Source organism: Cyprinus carpio, chromosome B9 (assembly GCF_018340385.1).
Source record: "Cyprinus carpio isolate SPL01 chromosome B9, ASM1834038v1, whole genome shotgun sequence".
NCBI classification, from domain to species: Eukaryota; Metazoa; Chordata; class Actinopteri; order Cypriniformes; family Cyprinidae; genus Cyprinus; species Cyprinus carpio.
Genome location: NC_056605.1, coordinates 9,005,999 through 9,022,848, shown reverse-complemented (window position 1 = coordinate 9,022,848; position 16,850 = coordinate 9,005,999). Strand labels below are relative to the sequence as shown.

Genomic DNA, 16,850 nt, shown 5'->3' with positions numbered 1-16,850 from the left:
TGCTAAAATCCACAGCAACATTCATATTTATAAAAACAGTTTTTGACGTGGAAAAGTACTTACCCCCACGTCAGGGTCTGAGCAGGCATACTGTATGCACTTTTCCTTGTTGCAAAGTTGGAGTACTGCAGCTATTTGAACATCTAAGCTGCAATAATAATAAAAGCGGTGTACATGCAAGCACTGAAATCATCATAAACAACAAAGATGCAGTGTAAGAGATTAATTGTTTGCAGTGTAGTCCGATTATTTCAGATTCAGAGTTTTTGTGAGATTAAACTGACCTTTTTAGTAGCCTAATGTTGAGAGTTCTTTACTCACTTTCTGTACACAGTTTATTCCATGTTGTTGTTGTTTTTTTATTATTTTATTTTACAAGAGAATTTGCAAAGTATTGATTTACTACTAATGCGCAAAATAAATAAATGCATAAACATCTTCGACTGTTTTGTCTGTGTAGAATAGAATATGTCATAACGGTTTTAACCCTTTGAGCGGTATGGTCCCACATATGGGATTTTTTTTCCGTGCCCCTGGGAGTACGGTCCCACATATGGGATTTAGAACGTTTGGTGACATCACATTCAAACTGTGCTTTAGCGCTTTAACTGGCACTGAGCCAGAGAGAGACATGCACTGCTCTTGTCATATGGCACAGTGGTTAACCAGAAAAATAAAAAAATGGCACGTCATGCCGAAAAGGTTGCTGACCCCTGGTCTAGACAGACAGACAGACAGACAGATAGATAGATAGATAGATAGATAGATAGATAGACCACTACTGCTGGCTTAGCTTTTATTTTCGAGTTATAAAATGAAATACAGTTCCTATGTGTCTTTCAAACAATGGTGTTTAAAGAATCACCTGCTGAATCTGAGGAACTTTTATCACATTTAAATCTATAACGCCCTTCACACAGTTATGCTTGCTTTGCTTTTTCCAGGGCAGATGCTTTTCTTTGATTTGGACCACTCAAATATTAGATGGTCATGTGCGGATCACTCCACTGTGGTGACCCCTGATAAAAAAGGGAGCAAGCCTAAGGAAGAGAGAGAGAGAGAGATGTTAGATGGTCTGTTGAGAGACATGCATAGAGTCTGGCAAAGTCTTGGTGTAATACAACCAAATCCTTGAATAGTTCACCCATAGAGAGACTACACCTCTAAGCATGTCGCTTGGGGAGCCTGAGGAAGTGATGGGTACTTTAAGATTGTATTGACTCCTCAGCAGGGAAGGAACAACCCGAGATTCAGAGATCAGATCAGTCAAACACACTTGGACTCTATTGGGAGGCTGAATGAAGATCAATGAGCAGCGTTCAGCAATGCTTCTTGCTCTTTTTCTTTTGATTCTTTTTCAAAAAGGAGATTGCTCAGCTGAGACTTTGGGTTTTTAAAAGCATGCTCTATTGATTTTGCTCTCAAAACGATGACTTTTCTTTTTAAAACAGACTGTCATTGTGGTAAACCTCACAGGCTGTCGTGCTGATCATTTTGATGTTCATCTCTCCTGCTATTCATCTGATCCCTGTGCATTTTAAGACTCCAAACCAAGTCTCTTTACTCCCTATGTATATGTGTGTATATATATATATGTATATATATATATAGTATATATATATATATATATATTATATATATATATATATATATATATATATATATATATATATATATATATATATATATGAGGGCTGTCAAAATGGCTGAAAAACTAAATTTGAAGTTTGTACTAAAATATTATCAAAATTCAAATTATATTCGAATTAAAAAATTTAAAATACATAATTTCAGTTAGAGTGAAGAAAAGCTTTTGGCTTCTCTCCTGAGACCACAAGAGTGCGCATAGAGCAAAATATTACTAATGCACATTTATTTAAAGCATAAAAGCATCTGTGAAAGAAAGTACATAATGTTTAAAATAATGTTTATAAACCAATTATAATTAATTATGTTGCTTAAACAACTATAAAAAAGACTGCATCATGTATGCATAGTTTAATACAAAAGGCCAAAAGCCAATAACACAGAATGCATTTTTAATTTAAAAACACAAGTTGCAGTGGGGTGGCGAATGACACTTACATCGTCATCACATCTCATGCACCACTACAGCAGAGTTAAATGAAGACTGTTGACTCCAAATGTAATGATGAAAGATGCATGTTAATTCAGTCCTCTAAGTAAAGTTTGGATGAAAGCAGCACTCTTTTCTTTTTTTCTTTTTTTTTTTTGTATCATATTTCATTAGTTTTTCCTACTGTGATAAATGGAAAGCAAGATAAGCAGAAGAGACATGTGAAGAGTGTGATGAGCGTGGAGAAATCATGAGGAGAGGAAGGAAAAACATGCAGCTTGCAAGGAAAACTCCCTGTGACCAGCATATCTTTCAAACACTTTTATACATTCTCTAGAGTTTTTTTTTTTTATCATAGTTTTACCTTACCCAGCACCATCCCAGAAAATCCTAGGTAGGAAAAGTCAGCCGGGGGAGGGAAGAAGAGAATGACAGTGAAAGAATTGAGAAACCAGCATTTCCACACTTGCATTATTCATATTTTATCCACCTAAACACATGTACAAGTTCACTTGAGGCAGGTTTTTTTTTTATTTATTTTTTTTTATTTTTTTTAATGCATATGTAGTCAAAGTATTTTATCCTACAAGTCTGCCAATGAATTAATCATAAGGTATGTGTTATGAAAGGTCCTCTGCACAGTTTAATCCTCATAGATTTTAAATATTTAAATTTGTTTAAACATTCAGTATAAACATGAAATATGAACTTTATGAGAGGTTGTTGAGAGTTTTAAGGATAAACTATTTTAAGTAACTCAGTATTAATCAAAAGGTATCACTATATCCAGTGTTTCTAAGGCACAAGCAGCCTACATCTTAAAAAAATAAAAAAAAATAAAAAAACCTTTACATCCCTTTATCCACATCCTGTGTTGCAGAGTACACAGGTATATAGATGCAAATGCTTAACAATTATATTAATGTTATATAGATTTATAATAGATATACAAACCCGATTCCAAAAAAGTTGGGACACTGTACAAATTGTGAGTAAAAAAAGGAATGGAATAATTTACCAATCTCAAACTTATATTTTATTCACAATAGAATATAGATAACATATCAAATGTTGAAAGTGAGACATTTTTGAAATGTCATGCCAAATATTGTCTCATTTTGGATTTCATGAGAGCTACACATTCCAAAAAAGTTGGGACAGGTAGCAATAAGAGGCTGGAAAAGTTAAATGCACATACAGTATAAGGAACAGCTGGAGGATCAACTTGCAACTTATTAGGTCAATTGGCAACATGATTGGGTAAAAAAGAGCCTCTCAGAGTGGCAGTGTCTCTCAGAAGTCAAGATGGGCAGAGGATCACCAATTCCCCCAATGCTGCTGCGGCAAAAAATAGTGGAGCAATATAAGAAAGGAGTTTTCTCAGAGAAAAATTGCAAAGAGTTTGAAGTATTATCATCTACAGTGCATAATATCATCCAAAGATTCAGAGAATCTGGGAACAATCTCTGTGCGTAAGGGTCAAGGCCGGAAAACCATACTGGATGCCCGTGATCTTGGGGCCCTTAGACGGCACTGCATCACATACAGGAATGCTACTGTAATGGAAATCACAACATGGGCTCAGGAATACTGCCAGAAAACATTGTCGGTGAACACAATCCACCGTGCCATTCGCTGTTGCCGGCTAAAACTCTATAGGTCAAAAAAGAAGCCATATCTAAACATGATCCAGAAGCGCAGACGTTTTCCTCTGGTGCCGAGGCTCATTTAAAAATGGACTGTGGCAAAGTGGAAAAACTGTTTCTGTGGTCAGACGAATCAAAATTAGAAGTTCTTTTTTGGAAAACTGGGACGCCATGTCATCTGGAGTAAAGAGGACAAGGACAACCCAAGTTGTTATCAGCGCTCAGTTCAGAAGCCCGCCCATCTCTGATGGTATGGGGTTGCATGAGTGCGTGTGGCATGGGCAGCTTACACATCTGGAAAGGCACCATCAATGCTGAAAGGTATATCCAAGTTCTAGAACAACATATGCTCCCATCCAGACGTCGTCTCTTTCAGGAAAGACCTTGCATTTTCCAACATGACAATGCCAGACATACTGCATCAATTACAACATCATGGCTGCGTAGAAGAAGGATCCGGGTACTGAAATGGCCAGCCTGCAGTCCAGATCTTTCACCCATAGAACAACATTTGGTGCATCATAAAGAGGAAGATGCGACAAAGAAGACTTAAGACAGTTGAGCAACTAGAAGCCTGTATTAGACAAGAATGGGACAACATTCCTATTCCTAAACTTGAGCAACTTGTCTCCTCAGTCCCCAGACATTTGCAGACTGTTATAAAAGAACAGGGGATGCCACACAGTGGTAAACATGGGGAACGGGTGGCTTGTCCCAACCTTTTTGAAAATCAGCTTATTTTTCCCTTAAAATGATACATTTTTTTCTCACAGTTTAAAAACATTTGATATGTCATCTATGTTGTATTCTGAATAAAATATTGAAATGTAAAACTTCTACATCATTGCATTCTGTTTTTATTCACAATTTGTACAGTGTCCCAACTTTTTTGGAATCGGGTTTGTATTAGCATTATTGTATTAAAACTTAATATTACTACTAAATATTAATTAGTAGTAGTATTATTTTAATTGATTAATAATTGAATTAGTAATTCAATGGATTATATTATATTACAGTATATTATATGCAATGTAAATCATTTTGTATAAAAGCGTCTGCCAAATGCATAAATGCATAATTATACGAGCTTCCACTTTGTAGCAGAATGAGCTGAAATAATACAGATATTGTGTAATATATGCAGATAAAAATAATATTATTAAATAGAATATATTTAAATATTTTACAAAATATAATATCTAAAACCGCTATAAAATCAAAGTCATTTATCTAACATATATGCAAGTTATGTTCCAAATTTGAAGTTGATATCATAAAAAATTAGCTTCCAGTGAGGTTTTTTTTTTCATTCCAGTCACAAATTTATACATTTCTTTTACAATATTACTTCTATTACCTTCTGTTAACCTTTCCAATAATATATGTTTTTTCAAGATTAGAAAAAAGTTTTGATTATAAAATTGTAGATACATTTGTAATATGATATTTGACACTGCCCACTAAGGGGAGGAGCTCATTAAATGTTTTACCAATTCATTAAAAAGTACCAATTCCATGGTAAAGCAATGTCCAATTTCAAAACAGTTTTCACAGGACGAATTTTTAGTGTTTAAGCTTTTGAATTATATCTAATTTAGGGTGATTGCTAAAATATGTGATAAGGGAAAAAAGGGGAGAGAAAACTATAAAAAGAGTGCTGAGCACAGTTAATAGGTTAAATTGTCCTGGCACAAAAGGGCCCTTAAAGGGATAGTTCTAATGCATAAGGGAAGGTTATGCATTAGAGTGTTAGATACACAAAGTTCTACAATTAGAAATAAGACATGTAAAAATCAAAACAATTGTGTTTCTGCATTTTTAGTATTGTAAATTTCCAGAGTCACTGCACAGTTTGACAAGCATGGTGAGAAAAACAATAGAAAGGGGCAGAGTGCACTGGGGATGGCTGTGGTTCAAACTATAATGGATAGCAAAAAAAAGTCCGGGCCCAAGTGAAAGGCCAAACAGGCAATCAGCCAATGTCTTTAAAGGCTTTACAAACAGAGCATCTGGCAGTGCAAATGGTCTATTGAGCGTGGGGGGTAAGGTGATTGGTCAGCCTCATGTCTGAATGTGTCAGCCAGGGCAACACCCCCCTCCCAAAAATGTCTTTGTGTGCTGCCATGGCAACAGCTGGTGTGTTGCGGAAGCTGATGTCCATTGTGAATGTGCTTCTGAGGAGAAGGGAGGCGAATGGGGTGATGGAGAGAACGGCGGAGACATTTTTGTCCCACAGGAAATGAAACAAGCTGTGCACACACTGCGGCTGGCCAAACACTGATGAACTCATTCACACACTCACTTACATACACACTCTCTCACAAAAATCAGGCCTGCTTTCCAATTGTTTCCCCAAATCAGCATCCAAGTTTTTTTTTTTTTCTCTCCTTTATCTGCCCTCACATCTCTGCTATTTATTTTTGTCTTTATTCAGTCTCTTCCTCTATAATAACTGGAACAACAGGGGATTAAAATCACTTTACATTAGAAACAATTCTAGAACAGAAACTGGAAAAAATATTGTTCCATATTTTTGACATATTTACATTTAAGGGGTTTTTACAAAGGAGATTTTGGATACCTCTTTTTATCACTCCTCACACTCACATCAAAAAAACAATGTCACATAAAACACAAATTATATATGAACAAACCCCTTTGTAAAACTGTAAAAACTTTCAGAATATAAATGAATAAAACAGAAAAGTTTTATATAAGAGCTTCTGAAGCTGAGATTTACGGCTCAGTGAATGAGAAAAAAATTATAATTTTGAGAAAACAGTCTTTAGAGATATGTATTATTGAAATGTATTATGTATTTAAATTGAAATATGCAGATGTAAAATGGATAAAGTTTAACAAAACAAACATTTAAATGTGTATTTTGGATGTTTCTTTCCGCTAGTCTGAAAGAAGACATGTTTTGGAAGCAAAATTGCCGAAAATCTCAACATTGACAAGTGCATTTGTCATTATAACTTGCTAAAGCTGTGCAAGATTTAAGAACCCTGACCCAAATGTATGTGCATGATAGTGTCATTCTCATCAGTGATTTTAGTCCCATATTGAGTTCAGTCTGCTGTTTAATCAAGAGTTGTTAAGAATTTAAATTTAACCACAAGTAGCAACTTTGTTTTTAGCTCACACAGTGCAGTAAGTTCTCTGTAATTTTTCTTGTTGAATCTGATGGCTTCTGTGTCTGTGGATAGCAAACTGCCCACTGGTCGCACGCTTCAGAATCTCATCACATGCAGTTTGTCATCCAGTAGGCTAGTGCTTATATGTTGTGTCATGTCCTACTGAGTAGGCATGCCTGTTCAATTGACATTAAACACTGAGTAGCAATGTATACAGAAGCAAGGTATTTCCACATAATATGGTGAAAGTCAATGTAATATACCACAGAGCAGCCAAATCTTTTCGGCTAGCTATACTGTACCTCTTATTCTCATCCCACGAGTCTCTCTTTGCACCCTTTCTGTTGTTTAGCGTCTTGTATTCTCTTGAACATGAGGTGGTCCTGAATCTGGATTATCCTTCATCCACATCACAGTCTCCTCCCCCACCAAGTCCCCTTAAAACCGACGCTAATTTCTGTTCTACATAGCTCCACATCTTGTGCTGCATGCAATTATGCCAACATAACTGTCTATGCCACCTTAACGGGTTATTCAACCACATATTCTGTCGTTAATTACTCACCCTCAGGTCGTTCCAAACCTGTAAGACCTCCGTTCATCTTCGGAACACAAATTTAGATGTTTTTGATGGAATTTGAGAGCTCTCTGACCCTCCCATAGACAGCAAGGGTCAGAAACGCAGCAAGTAGATCGTTAAAATAATCCATGTGACATCAGGGGTTCATCTGTAATAAACGACATGAAGGTAACTAATTAAAAGACAGAATTTTAATAATTTTGGGTGAACTAACCCTTTAAATCTGACAACTGCCTCAGGTGTTCATATTATTGATATATTGATATTAAAATATTGATATTTTGATATTTCTTAATATAAATGTCATTGTTATATTGCTGTAGACATCCAGATTTGGTCTTGGCAGCCATACACACTTTTGGCTAGCTGTGAATCCCAGAGTCCTTTACTCAATCTCCTATGAGTCTTTTCCTGCCAAGAGTGTGTTTCTCTAATAAACGACCAAGGGGGGTCAGTGTTACATACAGTAGTCTGATACAACTCATCCATTAAAAATCCATAAAAAAATAATTTAGACCAGAATATGTTTAAAATCATGTGAAACATAAATTCAATGAACCGTGTCCAAACTTATGACTGCAGCCGTTCTGAAACGTATCCTTTTAATGACTGCATTATAACATGCTGGCAAATGTAATGAAACTTTCAAGTATGGTCCGTGTCTTTAAACTTTAAGATTTTGTTTTGTATCTCTGGCTGGTTGTTTTATTCAAGGTGCTGTTTGTGGTTTTACATTTTCACCACCGCCGCAGCCAGAGCCACTGAAAAATTGGCTTTAATAATTCATGTGTCTGTGAGGAGGGGGAAGTTAAAGCCTATTTTTCAAAATCACTCTCTCACCACACTTCGCATTCAAGGCCTTTAGCTTTAAAGGAAAGGATAGAATGGAAACAACACTGGGGAATGAATATAAAACAACAAAAATGGCTGCTTTGACAACTTTCTTCAGTTTCTCTTTCATATCTGCTTGTAGATACTCTTGTCCAGGTCTGGCAGAAGGGATGTTTCAATTTTTTTATTGACACCCACATATACTCTCCAAATCTAATTTCAAACAAACAAACAAATTATTAAATTAATCAATAAATAAATTATTAAAGCAAGCAGTTAAGCACCTTCTCATAAAACAATTTAAAGGTGCATATTTTCACCATGTAATACCACTCCATAACATTTTTTAAAATTGTTTTAGCAGCATAATGAAATGCAATCAAATTTTCATAATTTGATGTCTTTCTGCCTCAGAGAGATTGTAGCTGCACACTTGAGAAACTTCTCTTACACCACTAAGGGAATGAAAGTCATAAAAATAGATTTTTTGTGTGAAGTGTTGGGGAGAGGGGTAAGAGCATAGATCAAAGGACTTGTTTCAGAAACTGAAATAACGTGCTTTAAATATTTTGTTTATTGTCCTTGTTTTGAAATGAGTATATCTGAGTAATAAGCGGCAATACATTTGTATATCATATTATGTATTTCATTATTATTATTATTACGCAAACCTTAGTTGATCTTCTTATAATCTCTTGTGTCATGTACGCTGGATGTGCTCAACAAATCTGTTTCTTAAAGGGATTAATAATATATGAAAATAAATAATGATTTATTTCAATAGTCAGAAAAGCAAAAGCAAACTCGCATGTCCACGCTTGTCCAGGGAACCCACGTGATAATAATGAGAATTTAGTGGGTGATGAAAGAGAGGAAAGGTTATTTCACATAATGAATACTCTAATTGAGTGGGTGTAGATGTACTTTTAACTAAAAGCACAGCATGTAGTTACTCAGGTCATTACTGACCATGACCTGCTGAAATAATGAAGGTTATTCAGCAAACACAGAACACAATTGAGCATTTTGGAAATTAAGTTTATTATATATATATATTTCAGAAGGAAAAGCCTCTTAAGTGCTGTCTGAAACTATTAAAATGTATGACATGCACCCTTAAAATACAATATTAATTCTGTGAAATAACGTCAAAATGATTTTATGCGATAAATGGCAGAATGCTATATTTGCTGCCCATATAGAAAATTTGCTTTTAATAATTGTTTGAGAAGCACTTTAAAATTGTTGATGAAATTATTATAATTATTGGAGGAATTACCAAGGGATGTTAATGTCAGTGATGCTGTGTATATTGACTGATGTCTGTCAGTGCAACCATTTATTCTGAGGCTTATTATCTGCACAGATTATGTTTATATTATTTTTTTGTTGAGTGCCAAAAGAGATTGACAAAATTTTATAGTCAATCATTTAGGAATTTAGTGTCGTATCTTCAGCCAAGTTGAACCAGGCAAAAAGCAAAGCTGTAGCAGCTGGAGAACAGGAGGGAGATCTCTGGGAATGAGAAGCTAGCATCTGTGCTGCTCAAGCTCATCTTTGAGTTTTTACAGAAAGAATTTTAGAAAAGTGCAGGGCGGCTAGAGAACTTGGAAATGGCGCGTGTCTTTTTATTCTGTATTCCTTTTTATAATGGTTTATGATCATACTGTTAGCAGCCAATTATTCTCCACACAACACAATATTTTGTCACAAATTCGCTTTTGTTGCAAGTGATTACATTTGACCATTTGTGTATACTATTGTTACTCTATTTATTTGTTTGTTTGTGTGGTTGGTTGGCCATAATTTTCTGTTTTTAATTAAATGTATTTATCTGTATGTAGTATGTATGTTTGTTTGTTTTTTTGTGTTATTTTTTTTGTGAACACATTTATTGTACTGCATATGTATTTGATATACTTTTTGTTTGTTTGACTATTTGTTCATAGTTTTATCTATGTAAATATATATTTTTATTGATCATAGTTTTCTTTCTGTAAATTTAATGTTTTGTTTGTTGTTCATAATTTTATTTTTGTGAACTTATTTGTTTGTTTATTGTTTTAACTGGGAGAGTTCAGAGGGTAGAAATTGTTGGGGTTCTTTCTTAGGAAATAATTGTTAAGAATGGGGTCCCTCAGGGAAGTGTTTTAGGTCCTCTTTTGTTTCTTTTATACATAATTGACATGCAAGCTGTTTGTGATTGCTATTTGTTTTGTATGCTTATAATTCTGCTTTATTAATTTCAGATGAGGATATTGGTCGTTGGTATATAGGATACAAGTGATTTTAGGTAAGGAGCTTTGTAAGGTAAGAAACTGGCTTTCTGAAAACAAACTAATGTTGCATTTAGGTAAAATGGAATCCATATTATTTGGGTCTAAAAAGAAAGTTCTGGGTAAGGTTAATGCAAGAACAAAATTTCTTGCCAGGCATGTTTTCTCGGAAAAAACAAACAAACAAACAAACAAAAAAAAGGAATATAAGATTACTTGCACCATGTTTAGTGTTATGTCATTTTGAATATGCCTGCATTTCTTGATCTATCTATCTATCTATCTCTATCTATCTATCTATCTTCTATCTATCTATCTATCTATCTATCTATCTATCTATCTATCTATCTTTTACCCAACTACTATGTCATTCATTCATTCATTCATTCATGCAGTCATTTCATGCATTCATTTATCCACTCCATAGCTTATTTTGTGAATTGATTGAACATAGTTTTTCTTTTTGTAATTCTTTTTATTTCTTGTCAGAATTTTATTTTTGTACCTTTCTTTTACTTTTCTTTCTTTTCAAATTCAGTTCAATTCAATTCAAGTATACTTGTATAGTGCTTTTTTTATGATACAAATCATTTGAAAGCAACTTTACAGAAAATTAAGATTTCTATAATATTTAGTAGTATCTTATCATGGTGACTGTCTGGTTTATGTGCATATGGCAGAAAATGTACGAAAAATCAAGTGACGCGGATCAAACAGACTGCGATTAACACTATTAAAAGCAATTGATTATATGATGCGCGCATATCAAACTTATAGCAAAATGTGGTAGTTCTGTATGTTTGTTTCAGGGTTGGGCATCATCTGAGAGTCCTTCTGAGGGGTTGGCATCATCTCTTCTCAGGTGTTCTGGATCCAGACTGGAGCTTGTGTAATCCTAGTAAACACGGAATATAAATCCCCATTGCAAAACAGAGAAACAAATTAGAGACATTAATTAGACCGCCTCAGCTGCTGTTCCAGACCAAGTAAAATTAATTAGGTTTAAAACCAAGCTCAAACAGAATAATAATGTGCATTTGATCAGATATAACTGCAGTACAAGATTATTTGAATGCTTGGCCAAAGAGGTGTGTTTTTATTCTAGATGTGTTTTTGATCTTCTGTCACTTTCTTCTTTCTTTCTCCTTTGCCCCTCTTTCTGCGCGATCTTTCTTTTTCTTTTTCTTTTCTCTCTTTCTTTTCGATGTGTTTTCTTTCTGTTCTTCATTCTCGTTCTTTCTTTCTTTCGTTTTCTTTTCTTATGTTCTTATTTCCCGTTCTTCTTGTATTAGGTTCCATTGGTTTAGTTTGTTGGGTGGACTAAGGTTTTGGGGATAGAATTCAAAAACTGTTTTCTTGCTCACATCTCATGGCAGCACTTCTTCCATCGTTTTGTCAGGTGTCCAAGGGGTGACAGTGTCTTGTCTATCGTTGCAAGTCACGATGTTACCCAGCAACAGTCTGTCGAACATTAAAGAGAGTCTGCAAATAAAGACCACCAGTTTTACAGCTAATCCCTCTCCTGTCCTGCTCTTGTGTTATTTGCTGAAACGGAATAACAGTATTTGGTGTGTATAACAGTGCATGGCTCTTGTACGATTAGACCATGTTCGCAGCCCTCGTCACCCCTCGCGCCCCCGCCCCCGCGCACAGTTCCATGGCCAGGCCAAACAAGAAGTCCTGTGGTCACGGGGTCAGATGCAGCTGCCTCTTTACTAAGCAGATGTAATCAGAGATTTGGAGTGTTCTGTCATTCTCTGTTGGTCGGTAGCTAGCACACGAGCTCTGTTACGATCAATGTGCGCTCCACATATAATTAATACAGACTCATTCGCGTCAAATTGGATTCCATTGAGACATAGATACAATCAGCTCCGCCCTCCCGTCGCTACTCTCAGAATATTCTTTTGTTCTGATACAGCAAGTCTTTCGCTCGCTATCGGAGAGTTGGTTGTGGAAGAACACCAGCCCATGGGAGCTGTGTGCAGAGTGGGAAGGGGCAAAATAGTAAATCACAGAGCTCTCTCTGTGCATGTGGACATACAAAAAGAGCAAGGAACTGTGATCAGTTGAGGTGTCTAAAGCAAGCAGCAAAGATCTCTATGGTTATAAACTGCAGGAGAAGCGGGAGAGATCAGGACTATGAGGTGAGATGTGGCGTTTCACGTGTGTTTATGCGGCTATACTTTGGGTATAAAAACAAACTGAAAATTTGATTCCTAATTAAATGTTATTGGTTCATGGTTATTCACTTTTAAGACTAGGGTTAGGGTTAGATCTAAGGTTAGTCTATTAATCAGGGTGATAATTATGACTTATTATGATATTTTGATGTTAGTTAATCCTTGATAGTTAATATAATTTTTTAAAAAAGTTTGGGTTGGTAATATTTTTTATTTTATTTTTATTTTTTTTTAATGTTTAATAGAAAGTAGTGAAAGTAGCCTATTATGTTCACCAAGGGTGCATTTATGTGATCAAAAATACTGAAAAATATTACAATTTAAAATAAAGTTTTAAAATGTAATTTATTCTTGTGATGAAAAGGCGTTTTTTTTTTTTTTTTTTTTTTTTTGCAGCATTCTTCAGTGTCAGTTCTTCTTAGTATTATCAATGTTGAACATGTTTGTGTTTTTAAAAAAATTTTTTTTTTTTTGGAAACCATAAGTTGTTATGTTTTGTTTGTTTTTTTCGCGATTTTGAAACATAAATATTTTGTAATATAATAAGGTCTGTACCTGTTAAGGTTTGCTCAATTTTTCCTTACTGAATAAAAGTTCATTCTAAAAATTAAAAAAAAACCTATATATATATATATATAATATTTATATATATCTATATATATATATATATATATAGAAATGTTTTTTTTAATGTGTAACTTTTTATGCCACGTAAGGAAATTTACTGAATAATATAATATATTATATATCTATATAGATATATATATATATTATATATATATATATATATATATATATATATATAATATATATATATATATATTATATATTATGCCAAACCTGTAGGACTTTCTTTCTTATGTTGAACATTAAAAGTAGATATTTTGAAGCATTCTTGCCTTCAGACAGGTGATGCTCGGGCAAAACCCAACTACATTTCCCCAGTTAATGTCTTCCAAACAACATTCTTTCCACGATGACTTGGTGTGGGTGTGGGTTTCAAAGTATATGGAAATGAACTCAACCAGGGTTGGCAACGACACGAGGATGAGGTGAAGTGGCTGACGGGGCAGAAGAGGTTCCTATTTGAGTGAACTTTTCCTTAAGTAAAAACCATTTTATAATGATAACTTTTTTCTTGGAGGCTGAATGTAAACTTAGCTCAGGGGGACACCACAGGAGGGGGGTGTGTGTTTTTTTATTCTGCTTTTTCAAAATGAGTTTTTGTCTATAGAAGCAAACTATTGATTTGTCCTGTCCTGTGCGGGCACCCCCTGCGGGGGTCCTCAGGGAAGGGTAAAAAAAGCAGGGATAAAGCCACAACCACAAAAAAAAAAAAAGACACAAAGCCAACAAAAAACCCACCAGAGGGATTATAGGTGTACCACAGAGACAATAATGAATTATCAATCGTAAAAAAGAAAAAAAAAAAATAAGACAATACTGATACTGGCAAACCTTAGGACGCCCCTAAATATCTTTTATCGAAAATCTTTTAGAGTTGTTAAGCATGGTAGTGTATGACTATATTTAATTCTCAGATTTCATATTTCCTCTCGTGGTAACTTTTTCAGTTGAATCCATATGGTGTTGCGCCAACGATTGCATTAGATTATGGTGCTCCAGGGCCTGTTCCTGTACTGTGCTGTGCAAGTCAGATTGAACAGTGTTTTTGGACATGTACCTTCTTTTTCCTTTCTCAGCGCTGGCTGGCCTGCACCAAATCACAGTGGTATTGTGATTTACTGGATTCTCACTTTATATGAGTTTTTCTAATGTTCGAAATGCGTCCTTGAGACTACAGCAATATTCAATCGTGTATATTTTGTCTCAATTAATGTTATAATGCTGTGTAGATAAAACATTAACCCTTTAAAATGTCACCTCTATGGTACATTGGGTCAGTGACGCACATTATTTACCATGTCTAAACATACGGTACCTGGTAGTAAGTACCATAGTCAACTTATTGGTGTTTCGTAGCTTTAATTAAAAAGCATGGTACAAAAACAGCCACATTTGTCGAAAGAATTATAAGCTGCTACGATGTGTTCATGTTATTTGTGTGCTGTTATATGAAATTATGTGCTCATTTCAGAGACAGGTGGGTTTTTTTGTTTATGCCTCATTAAGCTGCTGGCGCTTTTAACGTGTGTTCTTCTCTCTGAGTGTAGTAATTTGCGCAGCGCTTGATGGTAGACACTATATATTGAGAGACACAGTATCTCAATTTGGCAGTCAAGACATCGCTCTTCTGTTTTTATGACTTTCTCTGCACGTACTGTAGATGAGACAGTCAGTATTTAATTTAAACTGCTAATCACTGCACTTAAGTAGTAGTTTCGAAGTTAAGTGACTAATGTTTTTAGGATTTCATTTTGTTTTTATAACAAAAAATTTCTGAAAAATAATAAAAATAACTTTGGTGGATGGAGTGATAAGCACCATTCAGTCAGCAGCTGTGTTCCTGGTTTAATAGAGTGTGTCCACCAAATATTCCGCATGTACACAGAGGAAATGTTCTCAGAATGCAGCATTCTGGTGTACTAAAGTAGGTCAGGAGTAATTGTGCGTGTGCAATCACGGGTGGTGGTGGTGGTGGTAGAAAGGCAATATCCGCGAGTGATGAATTTCTACAGATGCCTCGACAACCCGTCAATCTGAGGCTGGAACTAATCCACCACATTAACCTGATTTAGAGGGTCGCTTGCACTATGAACACCTATTTTTTCAGGTTTCACACTCTCTCACACATCGCTTTCCCCACATCGTCACATAACATCCATGTGTGTGCGGTGCTGTCAAACACGTCTCCAATCATCATGATCCGCTAACACTTTCTTTCTTTGAGTGGAACCATCTCAATAAGGTCAGTGATATCATTATTGCATACACTACTCAAAGTGACACGCTTTTCAGAGCAATCATGAAAGCAGTGTAAGGCAGTTTACTGAAAAAGGACACGGTACATGTTCACCACATGTGACATTTGCCTTGTTGCCTTGTTTTTTTGTTTACTGAAAAAGACACGACTGCTTTCATCCTCTCTTGTGACTTTTTATTTTTTAAGAGTATGCAAGACTTTTTTTTGTAATATGTTACATCACAGTGTGCAAACAATAATCTTTATGGACAAGAGATAATCATCTTATTAATATTTTCCCTCTCTTCACACACTACTTTTTGTCCCATATCTCATTTTTGGTATCACTTACGGCATTCTGGAGACACCATGACCGTCTAATCGGGAACTCTCTCCCTCCTCCCCCCGCGCATTGCCTTGTAGGAGAATATGTTTCTCTGAAGTTTATCAGAAGACTGACATTATCCTTTCCTTTCTTTCTTCAGATGCCATTTTCTTTCACATCATTTCCTCAGTACATCCATAACAGCGGCTGTTTGGAGACCTGTTGTTAGTTTAGATGGTCAGCTGTTGACGTTTTTTTGATAATGGTATTATTTGGATAAAGGTGTCTGCACAATGAATAAATGTAAAGTGTAATAGCAACGACTAAATTCAAGCAGAGAGCTCAGAATAGGTCTCATCCTTCTCTCTTTCTTTCTGAAAAGGACAGAAAGCAGAGAGTGGGTGATGGATGGCCTCTAATTGAGAGAATGTGAGATTTTTCTGGCCAGATTATACTAGTGCCTGAAGGGAGGAGAAATTGTGCAGCTTAATTGCTCTGAATTAGAGTTTTGTAGCTGAGAACTTTGGTTTTAAACTGATAGTGTGATCAGAATATGTTTTGCAATCCTTAGAATGCTTCAGGAGTTTGGACATTTGTTACAATTCCTGACATGTGCACACACAGACGCTTTTTTGGGCTTGGGCCTTGGCTTGCTTTTCTATTATTGGGCCCCATGGGTTGAAGTAGTATCGGCTTACTGTGTTTCCTTTGGGCTCCCTACATAAATACGTAGATCAGCAACACTTCAATTCATTCACTATAGCTGATTATTTACACTTGAACCGAACAAATAGAGCTAATTATAGGCACTGACTGGTTTATAATTAGGTATTTTTTCTATCATTTTTCTGTGTGTTTTCAAACACAATGATTCTACTTCCTGGAAAATGTATTTTCATTAAAAGAGATCAGCTTTTTTTCATGCCATG

The 16,850-nt window shown here is 35.4% G+C and overlaps 1 protein-coding gene across 1 annotated transcript in view; it reads left to right on the top strand.

Moving 5' to 3' along the window:
• LOC109105473 (unconventional myosin-XVI-like) overlaps positions 1 to 16,850 on the top strand; it is a 736,220-nt gene that overhangs the window by 524,527 nt on the left and 194,843 nt on the right.